The sequence below is a fragment of the Loxodonta africana genome, chromosome 1 (assembly GCF_030014295.1).
Source record: "Loxodonta africana isolate mLoxAfr1 chromosome 1, mLoxAfr1.hap2, whole genome shotgun sequence".
Taxonomy (NCBI): domain Eukaryota; kingdom Metazoa; phylum Chordata; class Mammalia; order Proboscidea; family Elephantidae; genus Loxodonta; species Loxodonta africana.
The window spans coordinates 80,327,047-80,346,311 of NC_087342.1; the positions used below are offsets into that span (position 1 = coordinate 80,327,047).

The 19,265-nt window shown below is 40.2% G+C and overlaps 1 non-coding gene across 1 annotated transcript; it reads left to right on the forward strand.

The window, feature by feature from the left end:
- Window positions 1-2,796: 2,796 nt before the first annotated feature.
- On the forward strand, window positions 2,797-2,869 carry TRNAK-UUU (transfer RNA lysine (anticodon UUU)). The gene has a single exon. It is a non-coding gene; the product is annotated as a tRNA-Lys (tRNA).
- The last annotated feature ends 16,396 nt before the right edge of the window (window positions 2,870-19,265 follow it).

Genomic DNA, 19,265 nt, shown 5'->3' on the forward strand with positions numbered 1-19,265 from the left:
GTGATATGGAGGAATGCAGGGATGCATTCTTGTGGAATCAAGTTGTACTTGAAAGTCTCAAAAGTGAATTCAGTATGTTATTTGTGAGAAGGTCCAATCTACTCTGTATATCACTCTTGGAACATCTCAAAGGAGGAACTTTTCTTAAAGTATAAGATTTTATGAGATACTAAAGTTGAACTTAGTTGAAGAAACATACATACGTTCCCTGTGTTCTAGTCTGGAAATCCAAAACCTTTAAATTGTATGTATAATCCACATAGATCCTGGGAAAAACAGAAGTCAATGTGATTTGTAAGGATTCTCAATAGTGAGGGGATGGAAAAACATTTTGAAGGTAAATTTATATATTATGTTCTGCATTTTACAGGCTACATGATCTACCATCCATGTAGAATCTTTCGCAGAAGGACAATAACCATCACATCACTGGTTAGTTTTCACAAGTTAAATCAAATTGCTGCTATGATTCTTGGAGTTTGACATAGGAAAAGACCAGGAAAAAAAAAAAAAGAAGAGTAACTGTGAAGGGCCTGGAATTGATGAAGAAGATAAGGCATCCACATAAAGTAAAGAGAAAGGAACATAGAGACAACTTCTGATTCATAGTTCTGTACAATTAGAATACGATTGGCTAGTATGTTTAAGAAAAGAAATAAACAGCCATTTGAAATCTTAAAAAGTTATTTCAAAAAAGTAATCAACTAAGAGTATCATTGGTGGGTACACAGATTTGCTTCCTTGTCTTTTTGAGGTTCAGCCCGTTTTAGATTTCCAAAGCCTCTTTTTTTTTTTTTTTTTTTGTTTAGCCTCTTTAATGTTAATCATTGATTTGTGAAAGAAGAAACTTCACCTATATTAATTCTTCCTTCCATCAACACCACAGGAATTAGTTACTGGACGTCAATTCAAGAATCTTCTACTTGTTGGGCATAAGAAAAAACAACCATGAAGGGACTTGAACCCTCAATCCTCTACATCTGGAATCAGTTACCTTATCCATTACACCACACAGCCAATACTGTGAGGATATGGTACAAGCATGTAAGTGAAAGTGTTGATAAGGGAACATTAGGTCTCTGTTTTTAAATTTTTCACTTTGCAGTTGGAGGGAATTTTAACAACATTCATAAAAGGAATCAAATATCATCTGAAACGTCTGAGAACAATTACCTAGAATTAATAAACTGAGATTGTGAGATGATCAGAAGTGACATATTTCTTTGAGAGCACTCTCGTCTACATCACTTATAATGAAGATGCGTTTGGGTGGAGAATTACGACCCAAAAGCTAAACTCTTCTATAAAGGGGTGCAGATGACAGCATAAAGAGAGGGATTTCCAGGCATTGGTACCTTCGGACCTTATGGTCTCAAAGATAATACAGCGTTGCTCTAGGGAGAAAAGTCTGGAACCACAAACAAGAGCTTCCTTTGTAGAAATATCTAGTTTTAATGCCAGGAAAATATTTTATTACAATCTATTCATAACATAGCTTTTAAAAACTTTATCCTCTACCCACAAGTCAAAGAATCAGCTGATACTGAGGTGGGATGAGGTAGTGGGTCCCAAATCTCCCCAGAAGACTGGTCCTGAAGTGGGAGGTGCAGTTTAGTGACTTCCAAGTTATATCAAATGGAGAAAAAGGTGCCCAAATAGCTTGGAGGGACGCTTATCTCATTGAAATGCTAATTAACCACAAAGTATTTTGCCTAAAAGTCATTCCCTAGTTTCCCTGTGGATTCATCCACAAAACAATTCAAGGTGATTTTGTGTAACCCACTCTCAACTCTGCCTTGTATGTTGGTAGGGTAGGAGAGATGACATATCCACAAATTCCTAAAGTTAAGTAATCACTAATTCTCTCAGTTTTCACGTAGTCTTGATTTCTTGGAAGTGCTGAGTTATTCGCAATAAATAAAAAATAATCTTTTCCTGCTCCTCTCCCTGTCTTTCCTCCCCAGAGACGTTAAGCTTTCCTTCACTCCAAAACTTCCCCCACTTGTTCCCAGAACCCCTGTACAGTTTTTTTCTCCAAGTTTAGGACAAAATTCAAAAGCTATCTAAGGTCATATTCTGAATGTTACGTTTTAATGTACACTAATTCATCAAGATAATTCTCATTTTCCATTGGATGTGAATAGTAAACATTATCTACGACACACACACACAAAAAATGGACACAAAGACCTGAAGGAGGAAGAGAAAAAGAGAAGGAGGAGAAGAAATAAAATGAAACAAAGTAGGAGTGGCTTACAGATGGTGGAGAAGGTGCATCATGAAGAAAGGCAAGCACAGAGATGCAGAAGCTTAAACCCATGCACCTTTACTTGCTCACCGTCATGGAACCTTCTCCCCAGCTTTCAGTTTTTCTCTTCTTCAACTCCTTTGGCCTCTGCCTCCCAAGGCTGCAAGAAAGGTGTACATACAAGACAATGCAGAGGCATACAAAGAAGAGTAGTAGGAGTGTTGCTTTGAGAAAAATAGACGCAGGTGGGTAAACAAGAAACAAAGGACACTTGGTAAAAATTAAGCCATCTGAGTGTAGCAATGCTATCTGAAAGGCAACAGCGCTTTGTCTAGGTGACCAACTCTGTTTCTGAAAATCTGAAGAGACAAAAGACAAGATAAAAGGAAGGGAAATTCTCCTAGCGATTATAACATCTGTTTGAAACAGAATCTCTTGGCAAGCAGGAAAATTCCAAGGAAGCTATTTGGGGACTAGGACATAAAACATAAAACCAATTGGCCTACCTAAAACGCACGTTAGGAAGTCACGAAAACTTCAGACAATGTGCCTGAGTAGCTCAGTTGGTAGAGCATCAGACTTTTAACCTGAGGGTCCTGCGTTCAAGTCCCTGTGCAGGCATTCTCCTCGTTTTACCCTCCTTATTTCTCTTAGAATTCTATTGACATTCTACTTCCACTTGGGGAAACCCATTCCTGACATTTACTATAGGCACCTTCATTCCTTTCTTCCTGCTTTGCTCAAAAAGAAACGGAGGAGGGCAAGGAGAGCAGAAAAAGGACAAAGTGCTCAATTAGTAGCCAAATATTGCGGGTTGTACCCACGGAGAGGTGCCTCAGAAGACAGGCTTGGTAATCTGCTCCTGAAAGGTGAAAGCCTAGAAAACACTATGGAGCAGTTCTACACTGACCACAAGGGGTCAATAAAAGTCGAGGCAGCCCAATCCTTCCAAACGAGATGAAGTTTTCTGAAAACAAACTTTGCTGCTACTATTCCTCATCTTTTGTAATTTAGACTCTTCGTCTGAATGCCCTAAGTGAGGGTCTCTAACAAAAGAACTCCATTAGAGACTCAGATCGCCAAGTACTCAACACTTGCACTCACAGCAAGTAGTCATTTGGAGGGGAGGAAAGCGAAAGGAGAAGAGAAAGCTAGGAGGGTCGAACTCAGCTGCAGAACCTCCCTTAAAATCGCCTCTCCCTTAAAATCCCACAATGCCAGTGTCTAGGGCTGCAAAGATTCTAATCACTCAACCAGAGATGTAGAGCTTCTTGGGGGAAGGCGGAGGTGAAGGGCCGGCTGGCCACAGTGGGTCCCTGATCCAGGCACCGACCTGAGGTGAATAGCGTTAGGGCTCCAGGGAACCACCGCTGTGCCCTCTACTCACCCGAGACCTGGTTTCAAGCAAAGTAGGTTATATACTCGCAAAGACAGTAAAGTCTTCTCGTCTCTAACCTGGCCCTTGCACCCTGCGGTGACTCCCCGTGCTCACCTCCCCTTCCCTCGATGGAATCCCGGCTGGGGCGCTCAGAGGGCCTGGCCGGTTGGCTGTGAGTCTCAACGCGGCTCTGCGTCCCAGAATATTCCTCGCGGGACTGTAAAAGAGCTGTGGGAGTCAGTGCACTGCAGCAGGGCTCGGCGCCCCTAGGACACACGGTGGCTGAAACCTCTGAGGGGATGAGGTGGGGGGAGCGAGGCAGGAAAGGGGACACCCAGGGGCCCCGCCCAAACCGCCTGGGTGAGGTGAGAGCGGGTAGAAAGTGTGCTCTTTAATACATTTTTTTCTTCGGCTGTCTTTATGCTTTGTGATATCCAGGTATCATAAAGAGACAGCAAAAGATGTGAAACTTAGGTTTCTGGTGTCCCTGCTTGATGGACCAAAAACCAAACTTGTTGCCGCCGAGATAATGTGAAAGTCTCATCCCTCACTCTCCCACAACCTTCCGGGTCACCGATTTCCTCCTTGCACAGGCAAGCCTAATTTCTTGGGTATTCTCTCAGAGATATCATTTCCTCCAGTTTTTATACAAATAAGGAAATACCAAATACATTCCACTGCATCTCGGTTTTTTCACTTCGTGGATGTTGTAGTGATTTCCAAATCAATACAGAAACAGCTTCTTCCTTCTTTGCTTGGCGTTTAGGACACAGAAGCTGCAGCGAAAGAAGGCAAGTCCAGGACACAGCCCTAGCCCCCTGCAGCAATCTCGGCGGGGACCCATCCAGTACACACAAGCTACACATGCCTCTGGAATCTGAGATAAAACAGCGCCCTCTGCACAAGACAAGTCATTTTGTCTAATTTGCAGGTGGATCTAACAGCTCCTCCTTTAAAAGAACTCTCTCCTAACTATCTGATCCCTCCTCCCTCTGCCTCAGCAGGCTGCATTAACAGTTGATTTCCCTGGGCCTGCTGTGCTCCCTGAGCCATTCTCCTGGCCTTGGAGCATCATAAGTCACATGATTACAGTGCTCCTGGCATGTTTCTATGTGATGTACAAGAGAGAACTAAATATGAGGCTATACACAATCTGTCTGAAATGAAAAGAAAAATATAATTGTTACTGTTTACAAAATTTACAAAACAGCATCAATTTCATTGAGTACCCTGCCTGTTCACTTCCACCAGGGTGCTTGCATTTCCTTGTGTCCTGTCTGCTTGGCATCTATGGGTCTTTGCTTTGGAAACTGGTGCCCGTTTTGCTGCTGCCCTAAGCACACGCTTGCCATGTTTATTGGGTAATCGGTTCCTGGTCCTGTAGGTATAAACTGAAGGTAATGGCAGAGATGCATTCTTTCTGAAGACTCTGGTGGAAAATTCATTCCTTGACTTTTATGGCTTCTAGAGGCCACCAACATTCTTTGGCTCATGGATGGATCGCTGTAACCTCTGCTTCTGTTGCCTCATTTCCTTTTCTGACTCTGGCCCTCAAGTCATCTTCTTATAAGGGACCTGTGATTATATTGGGTCCACCCAAGAAATCCAGATTAATTTTTCTGTGGCAATATCCTTAACTTAATCAAATCTGCAAAGGCCCTTTTGCAGTATAAGCTAACATATCACAGTTTTTGAATATTACGACATGGAAATCTTCACGGAGGCATTATTACACCAACCACATCTACCCTCTGGTCTCCAAATGTTCACACCTGTCCCACATGCAAACACATGCACTTTGTCCCAACATCCCTCCAAATCTTAATCCATTATAGTACTAACTCAAAGTCCTAAATCTCATCAGCTCAAAAGTCCCAAATTTTTCATTTAAATTCCCTAAATTAGGTATAGGTGAGGCTCTGGGTATAATGCATCCTGAGATACAATTTTCCTCTATCTGTGAATCTGTGAAATTCAAGAAACAAGTTATCTGCTCCCAAGAATACAGAGGAGGGACAGGTATAAGATTACAGTTAAAGACATTCCAATTAAAAATGGATGAAATTGCAATAAAAGAAAAGAAAGGAGTCCTTGGTCCCAAGAAATGTCTAAATCTAGCCAGGCAAAAAACATTAGCTTTCAAGGCCGGAATTAATGTTCTGTGGTTTGATGGTTCTGTCATCGGAGTCATCCTTTCATTTTCATAAAGGTAGCATGTGTTTACAGCCAAGTACTTTCATCAGCCTGTTTTCTGTCTGATGACTATTAGGAGTGTGAGACAGCGATTGAGGAGTACGTGATTTATTGAGCGAGTCATCTTCAGGATGGGAAAGGAAAGTAGCCAAACAATAATATGTTCTTAGGTAAAGTCTGGGTTTGGCCTAACCCACGTCATTATGAGTTGGAATCGACTCATTGGCAATGGGTTTGGGTATTTTGTATGTTCTGTGTGAAAGGGACCCTGGGGTATTAATCACATAGCAGAGTTGTCTTTGCATCAACCGGTTTGGGCTTTTGCATTTTCCACCTCCTCCAGTCAGTCATCGGCTGCTGCTGGGAATGGAGTGGTGGCATAATCTACTAGGTGTAACCAAGGACAATTCACTGGAGAAGGTCGCAGGGGGATAAACCCTTGGGAGTTTGGGTGCAGTGGCTGTAAAAAGAAAGTGGAAAATAAAGGAGCTGAAGGGGTACTAAGATCATGTACTACCGTGAAAGAATTAGATGAGTGGAATATACACTAAGTTTGTAATTTTATATCTGAAGTGTGAATGTTCCATATGTCATCTCTTAATTTAGGAAAAAGAACAGATTTCATTTATTTGCTAGTATAAATCACTTATTTTGTTTTAATGCTTGGAACTTTTATCTTTAGATTTTAGATAATATTCAGTATTTTTCAAAGAATTAAGTACTTGGCACAAAACGATTGTTCAAAAATAAGAAGAATAAGAGTAATGATAAAAATGAGATCTCTAGATGGTACATTTGGTTTGCACTGAACTGGCGATCTGGTTTCACAAAGTTTGCAGCCAAGAAAATCCTATGGAGCAGTTCTACACTGTACTACATGGAGTTACCATGAGTTGGAATGGACTCCTTGGCAACTATCATCAACAACAACAATAATGAACTTTAATGCTTATTTATGTGCCAGATACCTTTCTAAACCATTTTATGTATATTTACTCATCCAGTCCTCCCATCAACTCTATTACATAGGCTTATTACTATTTCCATTTTACACATTGGAAATTGAGGCCCAGAAAGCTAAAGCAATTTGCCAAAGTTCCCTGAGCTATTAAGAAGAGCAGCTGAGGGATGAATACAGGCAGTGTGACCTAGTTCAATATGGTCCCACTCAAAACGAACAGAGGTGAAGTCTAGATATACTTCAGGGACGATTTTCTAATTACAAGCAACCCCAGTTTACAAAACTCCAACTTACACACAAGTTGTGGTAGTGGATCATCCTTCATAAAGCCTATTATATTAAAAATTGGGGGTACGTACAATGTTTCAAAACAACAAACAGGTTCAACTTTGGAATTTGCATCAACATATATTATTATTACTGTATAATTATGTTAAAGATGTTTTAGTGTATCTGGAAGTGCTTAATGTTTTTTACGCATAGAAAGGTACCCTACATACTGTAGTATATACTAAGACAAACATTTGACTAAAGGACATTAGATATGAACCATACCTAACTGTTCTGATTTACATACCAATTTGTTTCTACCTTACTTAATAAGAGAATTCAATTGTACCGCTACATCAAATTGATACATAAGTTTCTAATGCTCAAAGCAAGGTAGAAAACAGTTCCTAGACAGGCACCAGTCTGCAGACCACAATTTGAACAGGACTAACGGGATCACCATGAGTCAGAATCATCTTGACTGCACCTAAGAGCAACAACAATGTGGATGTAAGATATACTGGAGTTGGAGCCCTGGTGGTGCAGTGGTTAAAAGGTCAGCTGCTATCCCAAAGGTTGGTTGTTCAAATCTACCAGCTGCTCCTTGGAAACCCTATGAAGCAGTTCTACCCTGTCCCAGAGGGTCACTATGAGTTGGAATTTTCTCAATTGCAATGGGTTTGGTTTTTTTGTTTGTTTGTTTTTTGCAAGTGATAAGATACTCAAGGAAATCCTTCTTCCTCCTCTTTTCTATTTAAATTGAGGCTAGATTCACCTCAAGTGAAATGCATAAAACTTAATTTTCAGTTTTATGAATTTTATATGTATATATATACACACACACATACCATGGAGCCAACATCCAGATGAAGATAAAGAAATTTTCAGCTCCCAGGAGTTCCCTTGTACCTCATCCCAATCAATTCCAATCTTCTGACTCCTACTAGCATAGATTAGTTTTTCCTGTGTTCTGAAATATAAGAAAGGAAATCAAAAAGTATGTGCTCATTTGAGTGTGGATTCTTTCACTCAACATGTTTTTTATTAGATGCATCCATACTTTTTCTAGTAGCAGTATTTCTTTCTTAGTGCTCTGTCATATTCCATTGTATGAATACTGGACATCAGACTTTTTCCATTTTTTACTGCTGGTGTACGTTTGAAATGGCTAATGCTGCTATGAACATTCTTGTACATGTCTTTCAAGGGCAATAAGCACTCATTTTCCTCAGGTCTGATTGCCACTGTGGACTTTCTGGGTTGTAGATTGTATGCATATTTGTTTGAGGCAATATTTCCAAATGGTGTCTCTGAGCACATGTACCAGTTGACAATCTCATCAGCAATGTATGAAAGTTTCAGCTCTGTATCATCAGAGACAGTTGATATCCTCAGTTACTTTAACTAAAGCAATTTTGGTGAAAGGTAGTATTATTTCATTGTGTTTGTTAATTTGCATTAAGTACATTCTTTAGTGAAGTGTATGTTTAGTCTTCACTCTTTCTCATTGAGTTTCAGCCTTTTTTCTTAGTGTTTCATAACAGTTCTTCATCTATTCTACATAAGGGTCCTTTGTCAAATGTAAGTATTGAAATATCTTCTCCTAGACTGTGGTTAATCCCCTCTTCGTAAGGAGAAGGGGGCTTGAAAAACTTGGCAAGAAGAGAAAAAAAGAAAAAGTGGGTCGAGAGAGAAGTTGAAAAAACAAGAGGAAGTTCTATCATACGTCTTTCTTGGTGGTTGCAGAAAAAAATGGGCAAGGCAGTTTACTTGGAGTGGGAAAATGGGGTGGAATGTCCTAGGAGCAGAATGTGTTTTTTGGTCTTCAATCTCTTTACTTATTTCCTGGTGTAGTTAAGGGCTTTAGAAATTGTGAAATTTGAAACAGTGCATTTTCTCTCTGGTCAGTTATTAGATCTGCCAAAACTGCTTAGAAATATGGATAATATTTCAAGAAAGGTCTTCATGAGGTTTCTTCCGTGAGAGAGGTGTGGCTCAATAGGAGACTGTCCTTGCCTTGAGAGGGTCTGAAATCATGTACACGTACCTGCTTTTTACAATTCCTTACAGTTCTTTTTTTTTTTGCTTTGCTTTTTAATATACATTTTGGGCACTCATAGCTATTAAGCACATTATCCGATGGATTGCCTTGAAGTATTTCCCTCTTTATACTCCATGTATCTCCTCACCACCCATGATGCCTGTGTCAGCACAAAGAAGAAGGAAGGAAATACAGAAAACAAAATTGGCTTGTTCAGAATTTCCTCAACTGGAAGCAAGAAGCCCGCCAGCACATTAACCTGTTCATTAATCCTCTGTTCCCTTTTGCAGTGTCATTGAAGAGCAAGACAGAAGAAGAAGGACTGAAGAAGAGAAAAAGAACAGGCTCGATCATTTCAGTTGAAATTCCCTTAGTTTTCTCAGCACTGTTTGGAGCATGAAAGAGCCAGAAGTTACTAAGCAGAAAAACATCACCCTGTTTTACCTGTTCCTCCCCTTTGTTGCCATCCCTGTCCTCTACCTACCTGTCCATGGTTTCAGAATATTGGATTCCATTTTCAGACATGGATGGTAATGGAGCCTTATAATTTTGTCTCTGAGCAAGTGCATAATATAGAATAAGTTAAAACTAAATATTTGACATCACATCAGCTGTGATAATATTTTGAAGAAAGACTGAAATGACCATTTTCAGGCTGCAGAAATAGGTCAGTTGGGAGAGCAATAGACTGAAGATCTGAAGATCCCTGGCTGGATTCCAGGTTTCCACAACTGAAGTCAATTTTGCTTTATTTCTTTCTTAAAAAGCATTTGCATTCCAAGGCTTTGGATTCTAATAGAAATGAATACTGCAGTTATCCAACACAGTAGTATTAAAAAAAAAAAAAAATCTCTGTCTAGGAACCTTGGTGGTGCAGTTGTCGAGTGTTTGGCTACTAACAAAAGGTCGGTGGTTCCAACCTACCACCCGCTCGGGGAGAGAAAAACGTCACTGTCAGCTTCCATAAAGATTTACAGCCTTGGAAACCATATGGAGCAATTCTACCCTGTCCATAGGTTTGCTATGAGTCAGAATCGATTGGGCAACAATGGGTTTGATTTGGTTTGGTTTTGAGGTCTTCCGTGAAATACTAACCGACATTTTGCATATTTCGTTTAAAATTTTAACAATAAAAAAAAGAAAACTGAAATTTAATAAGGAAACCTAGGAACTGATGGAGTACAGAATTCCAATATGCTACATGCTGTTGCATTTATGATTCATTTCTGTTCTGATATTATATATTCTGTGTGGGGACATCTACCACAGCCTTCACCAGACAGAGTCCAGTACAGCTAGATGGTGCCTGGCTACCACCACTGACTGCAGTGATAGGGATCACAACAGAGGGTGCCAGACAGAGCTAGAGAAAAACATAGAACAAAATTCTAACTCACAAAAGAAGACCAGACTTGCTGGCCTGACAGAAACAGGAGAAACCCCAAGAGTATGGCCCCTGGACACCATTTTAGCTCAGTAATGAAGTAATTCCCAAGGTTCACTCCTCAGCCCAAGATTAGACAGGCCTGTAAAACTAAACGAGGATAAAGGAGCACACCAGCCGAGGGGCAAGGACTAGAAGACAAGGGGGTACAGGAAAGCCGGTTATAGGGAACCCAAGGTGGAGAAGGGAGAGTGTTGACATGTCGTAGAGTTGTTAACCAGTGTCATAAAACAATATGTGTACTAACTGTTTAATGAGAAACTAGTTTGTTCTGTAAGCCTTCATCTAAAGAACAATAAAAAAAAAAGCAAATAAGGAACTGAAATTCAATGTGGAAACCTAGAAATTGATGGAGCAAGGAATCCCGTATGCTACATGCTGTTGCGCTTATGACTTTCATTTCTGTTCTCATATTAGTATTATGTGCGTAGGGAAAGATATATTTTTAACCAGAAGAAATGTTTTAAAATCCTGTAGAAAAAGAATCACTACATTATATAAGAAATGTTTCTGGCTGGTGCAAATATTTTGTGCTCGGTAACGTAACGGTAACCGAAAGGTTGGCAATTGGAATTTACACAGCAGCACCATCTAAGCCTGGCAATCTGCTTCCTTAAAAATTGTTGTTGGTTGCTATCCAGGCGATTCTGACTCATGTTGATCCCATGGGGTGACTCCATGTGTTGCCTGTAACCTTAAACGAAGCAGACGGCCTGCCTTTTCTTCCACTGGAACCAACAATCTTTAGGTTAGCCGTCAAGTATAATTGTGCCCCTGGTCATCCTTAAAGATTAAACCAAAACCTCAAAACAATTGTGATGGAGCCAATTTCCACTCACAGCTGTAATCTTTCCCAGAACCCATTGACTGCCTTCTTTCTCCCAAATAGCTGCTGGTTGGTTTGAACTGGCCAACATTTTGGTTAGCAGTCCAGCGCTTAACCACAGATTAGAGCCAAAGAAACCTTATGGAGGAGTTCTACTCTGTACACATGGGGTCTCCATCCAAGAGTTAGAATCGATTTGATGGCAACGGAGGAATGCCCATTCAGCACCAACAGGGGATTTCTTTCCTTCCTCCCTTCCAATTTCTTCTTTTCCTTCTATCTCCCACAGTGAGAGCGCTGATTACCAACAACCTCAATATGTGTACTCATTTTCTCAAGCCAAAAATTCACACGAAATAATATCAGAATTGCTACATCCATTACCCTAACCATTGCCGTGGAGTACATTCCGACTAATAGCTACCCTATAGGACAGAGTAGAACTGCCCCATAAGATTTCCAAGGAGCACCTGGTGGATTCAAACTGCCAACATTTTGGTTAGCAGCCATAGTCCTTTACCAGTATGCCACCCCTAGCATTATTTAAAAAAACAAAGTCAAAGAGCTGATATGCAGAGTTTAATATTTGCTTGTCATTCTTTTTGTCTTACAGTGAGGACAAAGCACTACGGAAAACATTTACTTGAATCTATTCTCTCTTTTTCCTCCTATGTGGATGTTATTCTTTCAAACTACGTTAGCTTTATTTGTTTCTATTTGTATTTAATTTTACAGTATTTTCACAAACACTTGAGTTAGTTTTATTGACTTATTTGCCTCTGTAACACATTAATATGTTCCCAAGAGTCAAAAGAATACAAAAAGTCAATTCAGACAAGTTCCAAGAGAATGTTGTAACTTGTGATTCATCCAGGTGATAGAATGGAAGCAGGCTCTGGGTAATCTGGTGGCAGAGCATTGACTAGGAACAGTATTGATCTTTCTAGTACTAAGATAACCTTCTCTGGTTGTGTCTGCGTCTGGGAGTGTGCAGTGTAGGGAGTTTGGAAGTAGTGGAATTGAACTTAAAGTGATTTTATCTTGACTTAATCTTCAAAGACTCTGAGAATAGTCATGAAGATTCCTCTCAGATGGGGGGCTAGCTGGGGGCATAGTTCAGTGGTGGAGCACTGTGCTCAGCATGCATGAAGCTTTGGGTTCAATCTCTACTCTCTTTTGTACCCTCACAACTCAGGCCAAAGATCTTACTCTCAGAACCTTACTTCTTGTTTTTTAATTGTGCTTTAAGTGCAAGTTTACAAATCAAGTCAGTCTCTCATACAAAAATTTATATACACCTTGCTATATACTCCTAATTGCTCTCCACCTAATGAGACAGCTCACTCCTTTCCTCCACTCTCTTTTCGTGTCCATTCGGCCAGCATTTGACCCCTTCTGCCCTCTCAACTCCCCTCCACACAGGAGATGCCAGTATATTCTCATGTGTCTACTTGATCCAAGAAGTTCATTCTTCACCAGTATTATTTTCTATCCCATTGTCCAGTCCAATCCCTGTCTGAAGAGTTGGCTTTCGGATGGTTCCTGTCTTGGGCTAACAGAAGATTTGGGGACCATGACCACCAGGGTGTTTCTAGTCTCAGTCAGACCAGTAAGTCTAGTCTTTTTATGAGAATGTGGGGTCTGCACCCCACTGCTCTCCTGCTCCCTCAGGGGTTCTCTGTTGTGTTCCCTGTCAGGGTAGCCATCATTTGTAGCCAGCCACCATCTAGTTCTGGTCTCAGGCTGATGTAGTCTCTAGTTTACGTGGCCCTATCTGTCTCTTGGGCTCATAATTACCTTGTGTTTTTGGTGTTCTTCATCCTCCTTTGCTCTGGGTGGGTGGAGCCCAACTGATGCATCTTAGATGGCCACTTTTTAGCCTTTAAGACCCCAGACACCACTCACCAAGGTGGGATGCAGAATGTTTTCTTATTAGCTTTTATTAGGCCAATTGACTTAGATCTCCCCAAGAAACCATGGTCCCCAAACCCTTGCCCCTGCTACACTGGCCTTTGAAGCATTCAGTGTATTCAGGAAACTTCCTTGCTTGGTTTAGTCCAGTTGTGTTGACCTCTCCTGTACTGTGTGTTGTCTTTCCCTTCACCTAAAATAGTTCTTATCGACCATCTAATTAGTGAATACCTGTGTCCCTCCTGCCCTCCCCCTCCCATAACCATCAAAAAAATATTTTCTTCTCTGTTTAAACTATTTCTTGAGTTCTTATAATTAAAAAAAAAAAAAATTTTTTTTTTTTTTTTATAATAGTGGTCTTACAGAATATTTGTCCTTTTGCAACTCACTAATTTCACTCAGCATAATGCCTTCCAGATTTCTCCATGGTACAAAGTGCTTCACAGATTCATCACTGTTCTTTACTGATGTATAGTATTCCATTGTATGAACATATCGTATAGATGGATCATGTTTTTTATCCATTCTTCCACTTTCTTTCTCTTTATTGATGCATTTAGTCCATTTACATTCAGCATAATTATGTATAGGTATGAATTTAGGGCCATCATTTTGATGTCTTTTCGTGTTGGAGACAGTTTCTTTTTCCCACTTAATTGTTTGCACTTTATATATTGTCTCTTCCTCTTATTTGTTACTGTTACTGTTGTTACTGTTGAGTACTGCTGAGTCTCTATTTTTTCTTTTATTTTGCTTTGATGTGTAGGACCGTTTGTTTCCTTTCTGGTTACCTTAATACTTACCCCTATTTTTCTAAATTTAAGCCTAACTTTTATTTCTATATATCGCCTTGTCTTCCTGCTCATATGAAAGATCTATGACTACATTTCTTAGTCCCTTTGTATTGTTTAATGTTGTCTTCTTTTGCATAATAACATCGCTGTTTCCCTGTTTTGAGCACTTTTTATTTTGATTTATTTTTGTGATTTCCCTGTCTATGTTGATAGCTGATTGCTCTGTCCAGTGTTCTAGTCTTGGGTTGATTCCTGATATTATTGTTTTTCTAACCAAAGAACTCCCTTTAATAATTCTTGTAGCTTTGGTTTGGTTTTTACAAATTCTCTAAACTTCTGTTTATCTGGAAATGTCCTAATTTCACCTTCATATTTGAGACATAGTTTTGCTGGATAGATGATACTTAGCTGGCAATTTTTTTTTCCTTCAATTCTTTGTATAAGTCATCCCATTGCCTTCTTGCCTGTATGGTTTCTGCCAAGTAGTCCAAGCTTATTATTATTGACTTTCCTTTGTAGGTAACTTTTCTTTTAACCCTGGCTGCTCTTAAAAGCCTCTTTTTATCTTTGGTTTTGGCAGGTTTGATTATAATATGTCTTGGTGACTTTCTTTTAAAATCTACTGTATGTGGTGTTTGAGGAGTGTCTTGGATAGATGTCTTCTCGTCTTTCATGATATCAGGGAAGTTTTCTGCCAACAAATCTTCAACAATTCTCTCCGTATTTTCTGTTATCCCTCCCTGTTCTGGTACTCCAATCACTTGTAGGTTATTCCTCTTTACACAGTCCCACATAATTTTTAAATTTTCTTTATTTTTTCAAATTCTTTTATCTGATTTTTCTTCAAATGTATTGGTGCCATGTGCTTTTCCTTCAAGTTCACTAATTCTGCCTTCCACTTGCTCAATTCTACTCCTCTGAATTTCTATTGAATTATCAAATTCTGTAATTTTATTTTTAATCTTCTGAATTCCTGATTGCAATCTATCTATGGATTTTATTATTAAAATCTTTTGAAATTTTTCATTATGTTCCTGAATAACCTTTTTAATTTCTGAAATTACTTTATCTGTGTGCCTTGGCTTGTTGTGCATATTGCTTGATTTCCTTCCTTATGTCTTGAAGTGTTCTGTATATTAATATTCTGTATTCTGCATATGGTAATTCCAGGAAGTGACTTTCATCTAGAAGATCCCTGTATTCTTTGTTTTGGTAGCTTGTTGAAGTGATCATGGTCTGTTTCTTTATGTGATTTGACATTGACTGTTGTCTCCAAGCCATCTATAAGTTATTAGATTAGTTTGTTTTATGTTTGCTTGATGTATCCTAGCTTCTTGCTTTGTTCTGTTTTGACATGCCCAAATGGATTTCTTGAGTGAGCTAGCTTGATTATTTTCACCTTTGAAGCTCTGACGTCCTGTCATCAGATGGCTAGAGCTTTTATCAGGTATGTTAGTCTAGGAGTCCGTTTACTTTTCTTATATGTATTCAGCTCAGGTGCCCAGGTAGCTGGTCATCAAGTGCTTGGTAGAGGCTCTGTCCTAAGACTTAGAGGGGCAGGGGTGATTGGTGTAGGTACTGGTATCTGCTTGCAGCAGGGGGTCATGCTCTGAACAAGGCAGGGGGCTGAGAATGGTCCCCCAAGTGTTTCTGAGGAAAGCATGTCCCTGTTCCCTAGCGTGTATGGGTGGGTGTGTTCTGCAGATGGAACATGGGCACCCAATATTTTTGCTTGTAGGAATTGGGAGGTACCACTTATACTTGGACCCCTGTCGTGGGTGGCTGGGTGACCTGAATGGAGCCACCAGTCCTTAGGCCCCTGATGTGGGTAGGTGAGGACCCAGTTTAATAGGCAAAGCAGTGTCCAACATCAAACACACACCTCTCCACTGCACAGCTGAAGCAGTTGTGGTCTGCCAACAAGGGCCTATTGTCCCAAAATAGGCCCACACAGGTCCATGTAAGGGGGAAAGGTACTCAAAGTCCATGGACTCTTTATGACTGGAAAGGAGCCACTTCTGTCCTGACCTCTGCAGCTTAGGTGAGCTGGCAAATTATCTTTTCCCCCAACTGCGAATTTATTCCCTCTCCAACGTCGGGAGGATGGCTTTAGGCACTCAACTGGGCCTATCTCAGGCCCAGGGAAACCAAGAGCCACTGAAGCTGGCTTGGGAGTGGGGGGCACGGTAAAATATATGCAAGTACTTAGCTTTTGCCAAAAGCGCCGTTCTTCTCTGGTTCCGGAGGTTTGAGTAGGCTGCGTTGGTGGCTGCTTTTCCCTGAGGAAACTGGGGCATGACACTAGTACCGGCCTGCCACAGCTGCTCCTGGGAATGGTGCCTGAGGGTTCCTGGGAATTCAGATCCAATAACGCTTCTCTGTTTCTGGACCGTCTCTTCCTCCCCCTGCCACTCAGCTTGTTTTCTATTTTGCCTCTGATGTTCAGCGCTTGAAGCTTGTCAAAAATACACTTGTTTCACTTGTTTTTTCGGGTCTTTGTTGTAAGAGGGCTCGCAGGAAGTGTCGGTCTATTCTGCCATCTCGGTCCAGCCTCTAGAACCTTATGTCTTTCTTGAGTTGCTTTGGCCTTGATGCTTCTTTCTTAACTAACTTGTTGAGACAATGGCACTCACTTAAAGTTAGTTGTGGTCATCTATTTTCCACATGTTCTCTCTAAGCACTCTAAACAATCACTGGTATATGGGCCACCATCTGCACACCCATTTTGTAGGGCTTGGTGGAAACCTGAGTGTTAAGAGGCTGGAGAAACTAAAAGAAGAAAAATCTGCTCTAGTGCTTGGGAAAAATTGATGTACCTTCTGCAGAATGGAGAACACAGGATTCTCAAATAATGTCAGGGAAAGAAGAATTCGTTCTTACCAAAGAAGAGATCCTTTTCTTTGTCTCATTTCCTTTTCTGGCATGTTCTAAAATGTTGAGAAGTAGATGTTTAACCCAGGTTTATGCTGAGAAGGCAAAGACTCACTGCCAAGTCTTGTTGACCTCTCATTCATGGGCATGGATATCGAGACATGGATATTGAGCAGAAAGAAGCCATGGAAGAGCATAGAAATGTCTTTGTCCAGCTGTCCTGAACTCAGTCTCTGGGTGGATGGGAGACTCTTACCCCCTGACAAGACTGCCAATGTAGAAATGAAGCACCAATCCTAAACACCATGAGCCAAAAGAGGAGGGCACAGACACATTAATGCAAAGACCTCAGGGAAGGGCTACATTGTTTCAGGACAGTTGCCACTTCCTTGTGGAATGATTCTACATTTCCCTATACATATTTTCAATTATTGATCCTGAGAATAAAAGTAACAATCTTGATGAATCAATGGAGATTTGATCATACAATCCAGAATATAAACGAAAAGGTTTTTGTGTTTTGACCTAAATAGGAGAAAATCTTTTAGACGGACGTTGCTGCCAAAGGCTTGAAGGCAAGGACATGGCTAGTTTCTCTGTAGGAAGGGGCTATCAATTATGGTAGCAGAGGTGAAAAGCCAAATGACCTGGAGGTCTTTTATAATACATGAACCCCTTTCCTTTTCTCTCCAAAACCTGTAACTATCCACCCTCTAGGACATCCCTGAGCCAATTTTGAGGTCACCTACTTGACTTGGGAAGGACTAACCTACATTGGCTCTGAACCTATACTAGGAATGAGGAAAAGATGACTGAGAATGTAGTTATTACAGATTGCACAGAGTTTCTGACTTTCTTTCGTCACAGTCCCCTCGTTAGACTCCTCTTGAGCTAAGAGTAGGAAGTGAAGAGTAGAGAGGCCACATAGAATTACTTTAGGAAATTGTTGGGTTTCAATAAGCTTCATTTAAGACTTAGAAATATGTAGAGCAAACAAAGGGAAAATTTCTTTTGTATTATTTTCATTTTAAGCAAAACCTCATAAACTTCCCCAATTGCAGTGGTGCTTAATCTCAAAGCTGAGTGCCCATCCCGCTTCTTCTCTCAACAATGCTCCCACCACACCCACCCACTGAAATCAGGAAATCCCTGCAGTTCCCACTGCAGCCACGATACCAACAATGCCTGAATTGCAAACAAAAGTTCAACCTGGTGTGCCCTCTCCAAAGTGCTCAGCATGTCTATCTTGGGAGGGAAAGGAACTCAACATCATACCAAAAAAAAAAAAAATTCACCATGACCAAGTGGGATTCATACCAGGTATGCAAGGATGGTTCAAAATTAGAAAAACAATTAATGTAATCCGTCATATAAATAAAACAAAAGACAAGAATCACATGATTTTATCAATTGATGCAGAAAAGGCATTTGACAAGTTCAACACCCATTCATTATAAAAACTCTCAGCAGAATAGGAATAGAAGGGAAATACCTCAACATAATAAAGGGCATTTATACAAAGCCAATGGCCAACATCATCCTAAATGGAGAGAGCCTGAAAGCATTCCCCCTGAGATCGGACACCAGACATGGATGCCCTTTATCACCACTGTTATTCAACATTGTGCTGGAGGTCCTAGCTAGACCAATTAGTCTAGATATAGAAATAAAAGGATCCACACTGGCAAGGAAGAAGTAAAAGTTATCTCTATTTGCAGATGATATGATCTTATACACAGAAAAACCCTAAGGAAGCCTCAAGAAAACTACTGAAACTCAAAGAAGAGTTCACCATAGCATCAGGATACATGATAAACATACAAAAATCAGTTGGATTCCTCTATACTAAAAAAAAAGAACATCAAAGAGGAAATCACCAAATCAATACCATTTACAGTAGCCCCCAAGAAGATAAAATACTTAGGAATAAATCTTACCAGAGATCTAAAAGACTTATACAAAGAAAACTACAACACACTTCTACAAGAAACCAAAAGAGACCTACATAAGTGGACAAACATACCTGCTCATGGAGAGGAAGACTTACCATTGTAAAAATATCTGTTCTACCAAAAGCCATCTATAGATTTAATGCAATTCTGAGCCAAATTCCAATGACATTTTTCAATGAGTTAGAGAAACAAATCACCAAGTTCATATGGAAAGGAAAGAGGCCCTGGATAAGTAAAGCATTACTGAAAAAGAAGAACAAAGTGGGAGGCCTCACTCTACCTAATTTTAGAGCCTATTATACTCCCAATGTAGTCAAAACAGCCTGGTAGTGGTACAACAACAGACACATAGACCAATGGAACAGAATTGGAATCG